Raw genomic sequence first — 9,471 nt, forward strand, 5'->3', positions numbered from 1 at the left:
CATTTGGGTTTTTTCTTTTTTTTTTTTAACTCTGACTCGTCAGCTGTCTCATCTGTGACTGACAAGATTTCCATTTCAGTAATTTCTACTAATTCTGCCTCAAATCTATATATTTAATGAACATACCCATTGGCACCTTGTTATGAATCAGGACCATTTTTCCAAGCATAATGCACTGGTTTCATAACTTATAGCACAGGGTAGCTGCCTCTAAATGAAACTCAAAGAAAACCTTGTCCAGTTTGCATTAGAACACTGTCTGGCATATGAATACGAACATGACTTCCTCTCCGTGATCTGATCGTTTATGCATATGAACGCCCTGTTTGCGTGGTCCCCTCAGACTCCTAAACAAAAACAGGGCTTTTCTCTTTGTAGAGGTATGTTGAGTTGTATAGCTCTACATAAAGATGAAAAGAAAAACAGATAGTTTGCCCGCACCAAAAAAAAAAAAAAAAAAAAAAAAAAAACCAGTCCAAGTTCTCCAATGCAAACACAATCTGACACATGCTAAAAATTGCCTGAAGCAAAAGCAAGTTATAGATCTCCCTGGGGCAGATAATTCATTAGGAAATAGCCTCCTGCCCTGGGTAGCAATTGAACAAAAATATTTACTTGTGGTAATATCAGATGATAAGGGCACCGGGGTTTCTTTCTGCACAAGGAGGAGGGAGAACCCTGCAGTAGATGCCCGTCATAAGCATTGCAAATGAATCATTAGTCTTCATCCTGCAATGTAGGTCAGGATGGAGCTAAGGGGGGGGGGGCTTTTAAATCTGCTAAGGGGCTCAGCTTGGATCTGCTTATATGAAGGCACAAGAAGCAGACAGTCACACTGTGGTGAGGTGTCCTAAGGGTGAGAGGAAAATGCCACTAGGTGAACCTGATAGAGGGACCATCTCCTGAAGCAGAGAGTCATCAGGAATAAAGAGGATTGTGCTTTCAGATGAATGCCATTTAAACACACACACACACACACACACACACACACACACACACACACACACACATCACTTCTTTAAGCTTTCTGTATTCAACATCTCAGGCCCTGAACAGTATCACCCAGGTAGATCTTAAAAGGGAAACAATATCTTCCAAATACAGGAACATGTGGATTTTTTTGTTTGTTTTTAAACGACAGAATCATACCCTATTTGTCTTGAAGGGGACTTGAGAAACCATCTACTCCGAACCCCTCATGTTGAAGAAGAGATTTCATATCCTCTGCGATAGAGTGACTAACCTGCCCACAGGCCTATAAACCATCTTCATCAGACCACAGTCTATTTTACTTTGGGAGTTTTCCCCCAAGATTCTTTTTCTGTACAATATGAACAATTTATTAAATAATGCAGAAACAAGACAAATTGACTTGGTAACTGCCACCTGATAAACTAGGTCTGTGTCCGAGACTCTTGCCACATGCTTCATCCTTCCCCCAAAATGATTATGAAAGAATGCTGTTGGCCAGCCCTCTGTCTTGGGGGTCCTTCCTCCAACCCTCCAGCTCCGGCTCTCGTGATTATCTTCCCGGCACATCGTGGGGCTCATTTCACTTGAAACAAAGTCTCTTTCCCTATCGCTCCGAGGCCACAAGAGGTTGGCAGTGTGTGTTTTCCTAAATTTGCTCTGATACATCTCTAAAACTAGAGAAATGTAAATAGGAAAACCTGAATTTCAAAATTAAATCCAAGCTAGCCACTAAATGGACTTGCCAGGGTTGGCTGGCTATTTCTTTTACTAAAAAATAAAATAAAATAAAATCACATGAAAACCTAAAGTTCAACTATGATATGAGAAAAATATAGAGGCAAGAAATGAGAAGAACTGGTTTTATTCTTAACTCAACCACAGAATTTGCTACAAACCATTCACATGGCATCCAGAAAAAAATTTTCCTGCTCTCTAGGCCTTGCTTTCCTCTTCTATTCGAGTAGGAAGCAAACCAAATGATCTCCGGGTTTCCATCATTAGTTATGTCATTCAAATAATATCTCCAAAATTGTTTTGTTTAGTTTTTTAAAGCCGCAGTCGCTGCAGAACTCTGCATAGCTATTTCCGAAGATGCAAACTGACACTAAAGGAGCACTTCAGTTTCTGCTAAATCTGTGTAAGGCTTCAAAGGACAGAGTTTCACTGTTGAAATTATTACTCCAAATCCATGTTGACTGACTTTGGACTCAGATCTTATGAATCTAATTCTCTAACCTGTATCCCACCCACCCCCACACTGTTTCATTCTCCAGGTTGATTTATGAGGGTTTTTCCCCCCTCTTCTTCCCTTTAAAATATTTAAGGCCTGAAGAGAAGTAGGAGTCTGGAGGACGCGGCAGGCGAAAGCACAGATAGGTAAGTAAGAACAAGCCTGCTGCTTTTCTAGCCTGAACACTTCAGTAGGGACACAGTTTTGTATTCAGTTTCTCCGGCCACCACAACTTGAAGGTTAGAGAATATTCTATTTCAGGACACCTTTAAAAACGAGGAGGCCGTTTCAAAGTACTGCAGAGTGTTATTTTGATTTCTGCCACAGGATGAATCACTCCTCCTGAATGCAAACACCAGCAAAGAATGCATCAGAGGATCCGCCATCATATTAAAAATTAAATCCGGCTGCATTTCATAATGGGCTTTCCTTTTGAAAGCACGAGTTCATCTTCTCACCATGGAAATTGCACTCATGGCTGTCTTCATGGTTAACGCTGAGGAATCGGCTGAGGTCAGAACCCTGCTTCTCTGAACAGGGAACCACAAATGTCACCAACACATGGTACGCTTGGCAAATAATATATTTCTTCCCAATCTCCTGTGTCTTCAGTTTGCCTAACGTCATGCTTCTGGTAAGCTGGAGAGACTTGATTTTTTGGGTCTTCCTTCCTTCCTTTGGTGGGACCAGCAGGAGGTATGCAATTTACAATTAATTCAAAAGTGCACCTCTTGTGATATTTGTTGTTGTCTTTATTTTAACCTCCAAGAAGAGAGAGATTTAACTCAGTCTTCACCCCAGGCTAAGCTAATACTTAGGTCATGTCTGAGCTCTCTGGGGAACCCCCGCTTTATACCATCCGAGGGGCAATGGTGTCTTTTCACGTGGAGCAGCACAGCTGTCCAGCCATATGGGCCCCAAACAGCCCAGTCAATCGGATTTGGGGAGGTTTTACAATGTAATTTCTTAACGTGTTAGTATTTGGGGTGAGTTTGATCAGGAGTATAGACAGCTCTTAAGCCCAAGGGTTTAGGTTTTAAGAAGCCATCACAAATGTCCCAGCATCTGATCAGACTGTTTAAACACAGATATGAAATCTGTGACTGGGGGAGGGGAAAGGACTGGTGATACCCTCGTTTGAGAAAGCCCCAGGGGTATGTATGCTCCAACTATTAATTCAGCATCAGCTGCCTTTTTTTTCTTCTTCTTCTTCTTCTTCTTCTTCTTTTATTTTCTTTTCTTTTTAAACCCGGGGCTCATCATTTAAGGTGTTCACACTCAGGCCTGCAGAGCCTGTTACAAAACCATCTCTCTGCTCCCCTCCCCCCATGCCGCAAGATGAGAGAGCAAATCTCCTGCATTGCAGCAACTGCGTAGAAGGACCGCACCGAACCCGTCCTTAAGTGAAACAACACCAGGCCTTTAAGAAAAACCAAGGCAAGTGCAGCAGAGGTATGTCCTGCTACCTCTCAGTCAAGACAACCTGGAACTCAAGTCGCAGCCCTATCTCTCCACGTAGAAGGGGTTCGGGAACTGCTTGCTTAAGGAATTCTTAGTGAATAGGAGACACACAGTCCTGAATATAAAACTCTGATCAAAATGGTGGAAGTCTTGAGCCAAGCAACCGCCAATATAGTTTTTCCACCAGAAAAGTATTTTAGATTGAGGGGAACGTTATCAGAATGGTAAGTTTTCCACGGAAAGCTATTCCGGATGAAGCCTCTTTCCAACTAACTGCAGTCTTCAGAAATTAAAATTCTGCTGCAGGGATGTTTCATATCCTTTTCATCTCTCTCTCCTCTGTCTGTCTCTCGCTCTCAATTTAAAGCTTTCAGCTCCTTAAAATTTACAAAAACTGCTTATTTTCAAGCTTCTCATGGTACATTGTTGGAGGCAAAAAGCCAGTGCGAAGAGGTTGTGAGATTGCTAGGCTTCTTTTAATGGGACAGACACCCAGTAATTGACAAGAACCAAAATGGCCTAGGAGAGAATAGGGCAGAGCCCAGGGTCACCAGTCACGGCGACCGGTCCCGCTCGGTGGGCGCGCATCTGCCGCGACGCCGCAGGACGGCTCCCGGCCGCCCAGCGCGGGCCATCTGACTTGAGGAGCTGCTTTAGCTGTCAGGGGCTCGTTCTTTCTACCCATCGCTCGTTGCTCTGAATCCAGCGCTGCCCAAGTAACACTTAGGTTTTTCTTTTTTTAAGTCATCAAAGAAGAAAAGCCGGAGTAGGGGAAGCAGATGGGCCCTGCATGTACGGACGTCGCCGGGGATAGGGTTGACTCCCGAGGCTGTTCAACCGACTCTTGGGGAAGACCGAAGATTTCTCCTTCTTGGCGCTGGGTTTCTGTTGGGGGTCGGGGCGGGGGTGTCTTTGGGTTTTGTTCTCATGGGCAGATTCATTCTGAGTCCTTCCTTAAGGCCAAGCTAACCCCGGGCTCCCGGAAAAACACTCCACACGGCCACACCAGCACAACAAAAGGCGCCTCCCGAAGTGAGTCTAAACGTTCTCGGGACGGGTGGCGGCCGGACGTGGAGACGCACTTCTGAGCGCTCTAATCTCGGGCGTCCATCTGGCCCCGGCGGCGCGCGCGGGCGGGCGGGCAGGAGGGCGCCGCGGGCCGCGAGGGGGGAGCCGGGAGAGGCGCGCGCACGTACCCAGTGGCGCGGGCACGCGAGCCCGCTCTCCTTCACATTCACCTTGACTGCAGGGGGGCGGGGGATGGGACTACCTACCCCCACCCCACAGCAACCTCTCTCCCCACTCCCGCTGCTGTCCTGCCCTGACGCAAAGGGGCTGGGAGGAGGGGGGAGGCTCAGAGGCGCTCCGGTCGCCGCAGCAGCGGGACAGCCGCGCGCTCTCCGCAGTGATGTCAACCGCATCGGCCGCAGCCCGTCCCCCCAGCAACCACCCTACCCCGGGCCTCGCACGCCAGAACCCTCGTCCAGCGCCTCCCGCCTGGGGTTAGAAGCAGAGGGCGTGCGGTGCCCGGGTACCCCTACTCCATTTGCCAAAGCAGGAGAGCCAGGGGGTGGACCAACCACAGGGCCGCGGCCTCTGGGGCGGAGGAAGGGGAGCAGGGCGAGGGACCAGGTGCAGGTTTGCTGGCCCCCGCCGCTAAGCGGAGTCGGCCCGGAGCCGGTGCGGCCCGGGGGTACGTTAAGGAGGCAGAGCGCACGGACCACTGCAGATGCCGTCATGTGGGCACGGCGAAAGCGCCCCCTTCTCCCAGGATAGAAACGGATAAACGGAAGCGCGTGTGAATATGGGGGTGCGAATTGCCACCTCCAGCCTTGGCTTTCCCGCTCTTCCGAGCGCTCCCACTTCTCACTCTCCCCAAATCCGCATTTTCCTTGGCACAGCTCTCCCCAAGCAGGGAGAGGGAGGTACCCGGGGGCAGTGAGAATGACGTGTGCTGGTGCAGAGAGGGGGTGGGGGGCTGCGGGCCCGGCTCTGTGGACTGGCTCCTAATCCTCTTGTTTTCGGTACAGTCAGCAGATGTGGCTTCTTTTAGCTGAATAATCCGTTAAAGGAATAATAATTTTTAAAAAGGAGATCGACCTCACCCAAAGAGGACGGCGAGCGAGATTAGGGCTGGGTAAGGATAAATTAAAAGGCTCCAAATTCCCTGTCCCTCTCTGCCTGCCTCTCTCCTCTCCTCCCCCTCCCTCCTCTTCCCCTCCCTTCCCCCCTTCTTCCTCATCCCCTGCAATCCGCACTCGACGCGAGTTCACGCGGAGGGCTGGATTTCCAGGCTGAACCGCAACTTGCGCTGCGCGTTATTATTATTCATCTGAGGGTGCTGCCGCCACAACCTTTGCCTCCTGCTCTGCTATCCTCTCCTTCCCCCCGGCCGCCGCCGCCAGCAGTGCAGTCCCTCCTGCACGCATGCTCTGGTTCACCGAAGGGAGATTCTGAATTTTTTTTTTCCTATCTTGCTCAAGATCATCACCATGATGCTCCTTATCATGGTTATCATTTCCTCCTGCCAGGAGGAGCGACCACCAGCGCCTTCTCTCTGCCCGCCCCTTCCCCAGCGAAGGAAGCTACTCGGCCCGGCCCCGGCGGCCGCTCCCTTAGATGCGGACTTTGCCTCTCCGCACCCCTCTCTCATCCATCTGCATATATATTATCTTGATCCCTTTTATTCCAGTAGATCTACTGCTTTTCGTTGGGCCGGCTAGAACGCTGCGGAATGCGACCAGTCTCTTTAAAAGAAGAACAAAAAGAGGAAGACCCTGAGCGGACCCCCGGACAAAGCACTTTGGACTCGGCAAGAAGGGACGCGCGGGAGCGCTGGCTCGGGAACACGAGTGATCTTCCGTGTCCTAGGGCGGCCGCCGGCGTCCGGACCTCTGAGGGTATTCGGATTGAATTTTTATTTATCCTGTTGGTATGCTTGAACTGTGTCATTGGTGGGGAGGGGTTCTGTTTGTTTTCTGGGAATGGGAGAAGAATTGTGGGAGATCAGGTAGACTTGGCTTTCCTGCTCCCTGCCTCACCCTGTCGAGATCCGGATGTTGGAGAGGAGACTGGGGCTCAAAGGGCTTAGAAGAGTAGAAGCCGGAGCTGCTGCCTGGAGGGCCAAGGGAATAGTGGCGCGATGGGGGAGGTGAGTGGGGATGGGCCAGCTGAAGGAGGATTGCAGAAGAAGGGGTTTATTTTAACCCCCCTTTGGGTTCACAAATGAGTTTTGCGAGGAATGAGAATACCGGTGTCTGTTGATAGGAGCTCTGAGACATTGATGAAAAACTGTTAAATCCATGTACACACATAAGGAAACGTCTGGATGTGTGTGTAAACAGAATGCAGAGGTAGGGGAGGGCATGGAAGGATGGGGCTTAAAATAATGTCTTATTATCCCTTCAGCTTTGGGGACTCTCATCCTCTGGCTCTCCCTCCCCCCTCCCTTTTTTTGACCCACGGATCCAGCGCATTAGACACAAGTAACCTTTTAAATCTGTGCCCACCCTTTACCTGGTAAAGCTCGTTGACAGTTTGGGGCGGGGTGGGGTGAGGAGAGTGGTAGGGGTGTTTCGAAGACATATATATTCTCTCTCTCTCTCCCCCTCCCGCTCCCCTCCCCTCCCCTCCATCTCCTCCTCCCTCGCTATGCCCCCCCACACCGCTCTTTCTCTTCCTCCCTCCCACCTCCCTTGCTCCCTCCCTCCCTGCTGCATTTTGCATGAGCTATCTAGGTCATTAGCATTTTAGCGTATGCAAGACTTGACAAAGCTGATGAGGGGCCAGATGGGCCTCGGTCTTATGGGTGTTTTTTTTTCTTCTTCTTCTTCTTCTTTTGCTTCTTCTTTTTCTTTTCTTTTCTTTTCTTTTTTTTTTTTTTTTTTTTTCCTTTTCCTTTTTCCCCTCCACCACTTGGGACCTGAGCGAGAGAACTGCAGCAGCCGAGTTCCGGAAGGCTGATTCCCCAGATCCCGGCCCAGGGCCCCGGCAGCTCGCCCCTGCGGCACGCCCGGCTCGGCTGCGCCTGGACTCGGCGAAGGAGGTAAAGGCGGCGGCGGCGCGCCCTGCCCTGGCAGCCGCTGCCGAGCCCCGGCTGCCCTGCTCGTTTCTCGCCCTCGTCTTCTCCCTCCCGCCCCCCTCCCCTCAGTTTCCTGGGCAAAGCTGAGGGCGAGGTGGGTGGGTAGGTTTTGCTGCGCTAGGGCGAGGTGGGGTTGGTGGTGTTTTTCTCATTGTCTGGGGCTGCAGGGGAAGCGAGGAGCTGGGAAGGGGCGAGGGGAGTCGGGGTAATTAACACGGGAGAGGCATCATCCGTCTCCCACTTCCACCCACACCCCCCAACCCACCACCCCCTCCGCTTTGCAGGAAAAAGCCTGGATCCGAAAGGATGGGGAGAACAAAGAGCCTTTGGAAGACGTCGCTGTTACCTCATTGTCTGTGTGATTGGGGGAGCTGCGGTAGGGAGGATGCTGTGGTCCTTTCCTCCCTGCGCTCCCCCGCCCCCACGCCTCTCCCCGCTGTCAGTGCGCACGCACACGCGCCGCTTTTTCCTTGGTTTTCCTTGTTTTCTCACTCCATCTTCTCCCTATCCTCCTTCCCTTCTTCCACCTTTCCTTCCTTCCTCCTTTCCTTCCTTCCTCCTTCCTTCCTCAGGAGAAAGGCCTCTCTCTCCGTGTTCACAGCGGACCTTGATTTAAATGTCCATACAATTAAGGCACGCGGTGAATGCCAAGAATGGGGCTGGCTGAGCACCGTCGGTCCGCGAGGGCCCTCCAAGGAAGGAGCCACAGAGCCGAGTCGCCCTCCGCAGAGCTCAGCGCTGCGACTTCAGGCGGGAGGGGTCGCCGGCTCTCGCCGGCTGGGCTGCCCCAACCGGAGCCCTTGGGGTGGGGAGGTGCGTGGCTTGTGACAGACAGGGGCTTAGAGATGCAAACAGACTCAGAGAGAGAAACAGAAGCTGATTCTGTGACAGAGACACAGATCTGTGCAAACCGGGGGTGAGGGTGAGCGCATTGCGGAGGGCTTCCGTGTGCAGATTTTCCTCTGGGCTCAGGATGCATTGAATGTGGGTAGACACCTTTCTTCATGGCTGTGTTTTTGCTCTGGGCTTAGCGTTTGGTTTGCCCTTAAAAAAATAATCTGGCATCAGAAGACTGGCAGACTGTGCCAGGGCTGAGACTGCGGATATATTGTGTTGTGCTTGGGGTGAGGGAGAGCCAGTTGGAAGGGAGGAGGGAGGTGTTTGTCCCCTTTTACTGTTGAGCTGTGGCCACCTGACAAGCTTGAGGAAGTCATTAAGATACAGGGGAAAGAAATGACAAACTCCCAGCAGGTTCACAAGCTCCATCAGAGCTAAGAGTATGGCCAGGGCTCTCAGGAACATCTTGCTTTCCTCCTTGAGGCTGTAATTGCAGCTTCAGGCGGAGATCCAGGAGATGCAGAGGAAGGGAGAGGCGCAGTAACCTCTGTGCTGAAGTAGGGGTACATTCCTTTTAAAATCTGAATAGAAGGAAAATCAGAATGTGTACAGGTGCAGGTCTGAGGAAAGACTGTTTTTGAAAAAGGCCGTCAGGGAATGGAAAGGGTTAACCCTCCCTCATCCTGAAGAACCTGCTTCCCAAATTGGCCTTCCTCCCCATCACCAGTCCTGGAGCAGCAGCTGGTCCTAGGGACCCCCCTGCGCTCCACAGACACATCCCCATCCCACCTCCAGCTCTGAATTAACCCCTGAGCTGCAGTGCTTGGTGAGAAGACCTAAACTCATTAATTTCCAGGTGGAGAAAATGGAGGAGGGGCAGGGCCCTGTA

At 50.9% G+C, this 9,471-nt stretch overlaps 1 long non-coding RNA gene across 1 annotated transcript; it reads left to right on the top strand.

Moving 5' to 3' along the window:
* The first annotated feature begins 5,184 nt into the window (after positions 1–5,184).
* Positions 5,185–8,401, top strand: LOC116660768. The gene is made up of 4 exons (XR_004316383.1): positions 5,185–5,801; positions 6,357–6,564; positions 7,592–7,709; positions 8,030–8,401. It is a non-coding gene; the product is annotated as an uncharacterized LOC116660768 (long non-coding RNA).
* Positions 8,402–9,471: the final 1,070 nt, after the last annotated feature.

This window comes from Camelus ferus, chromosome 31 (assembly GCF_009834535.1).
Source record: "Camelus ferus isolate YT-003-E chromosome 31, BCGSAC_Cfer_1.0, whole genome shotgun sequence".
Classification (NCBI taxonomy): Eukaryota; Metazoa; Chordata; class Mammalia; order Artiodactyla; family Camelidae; genus Camelus; species Camelus ferus.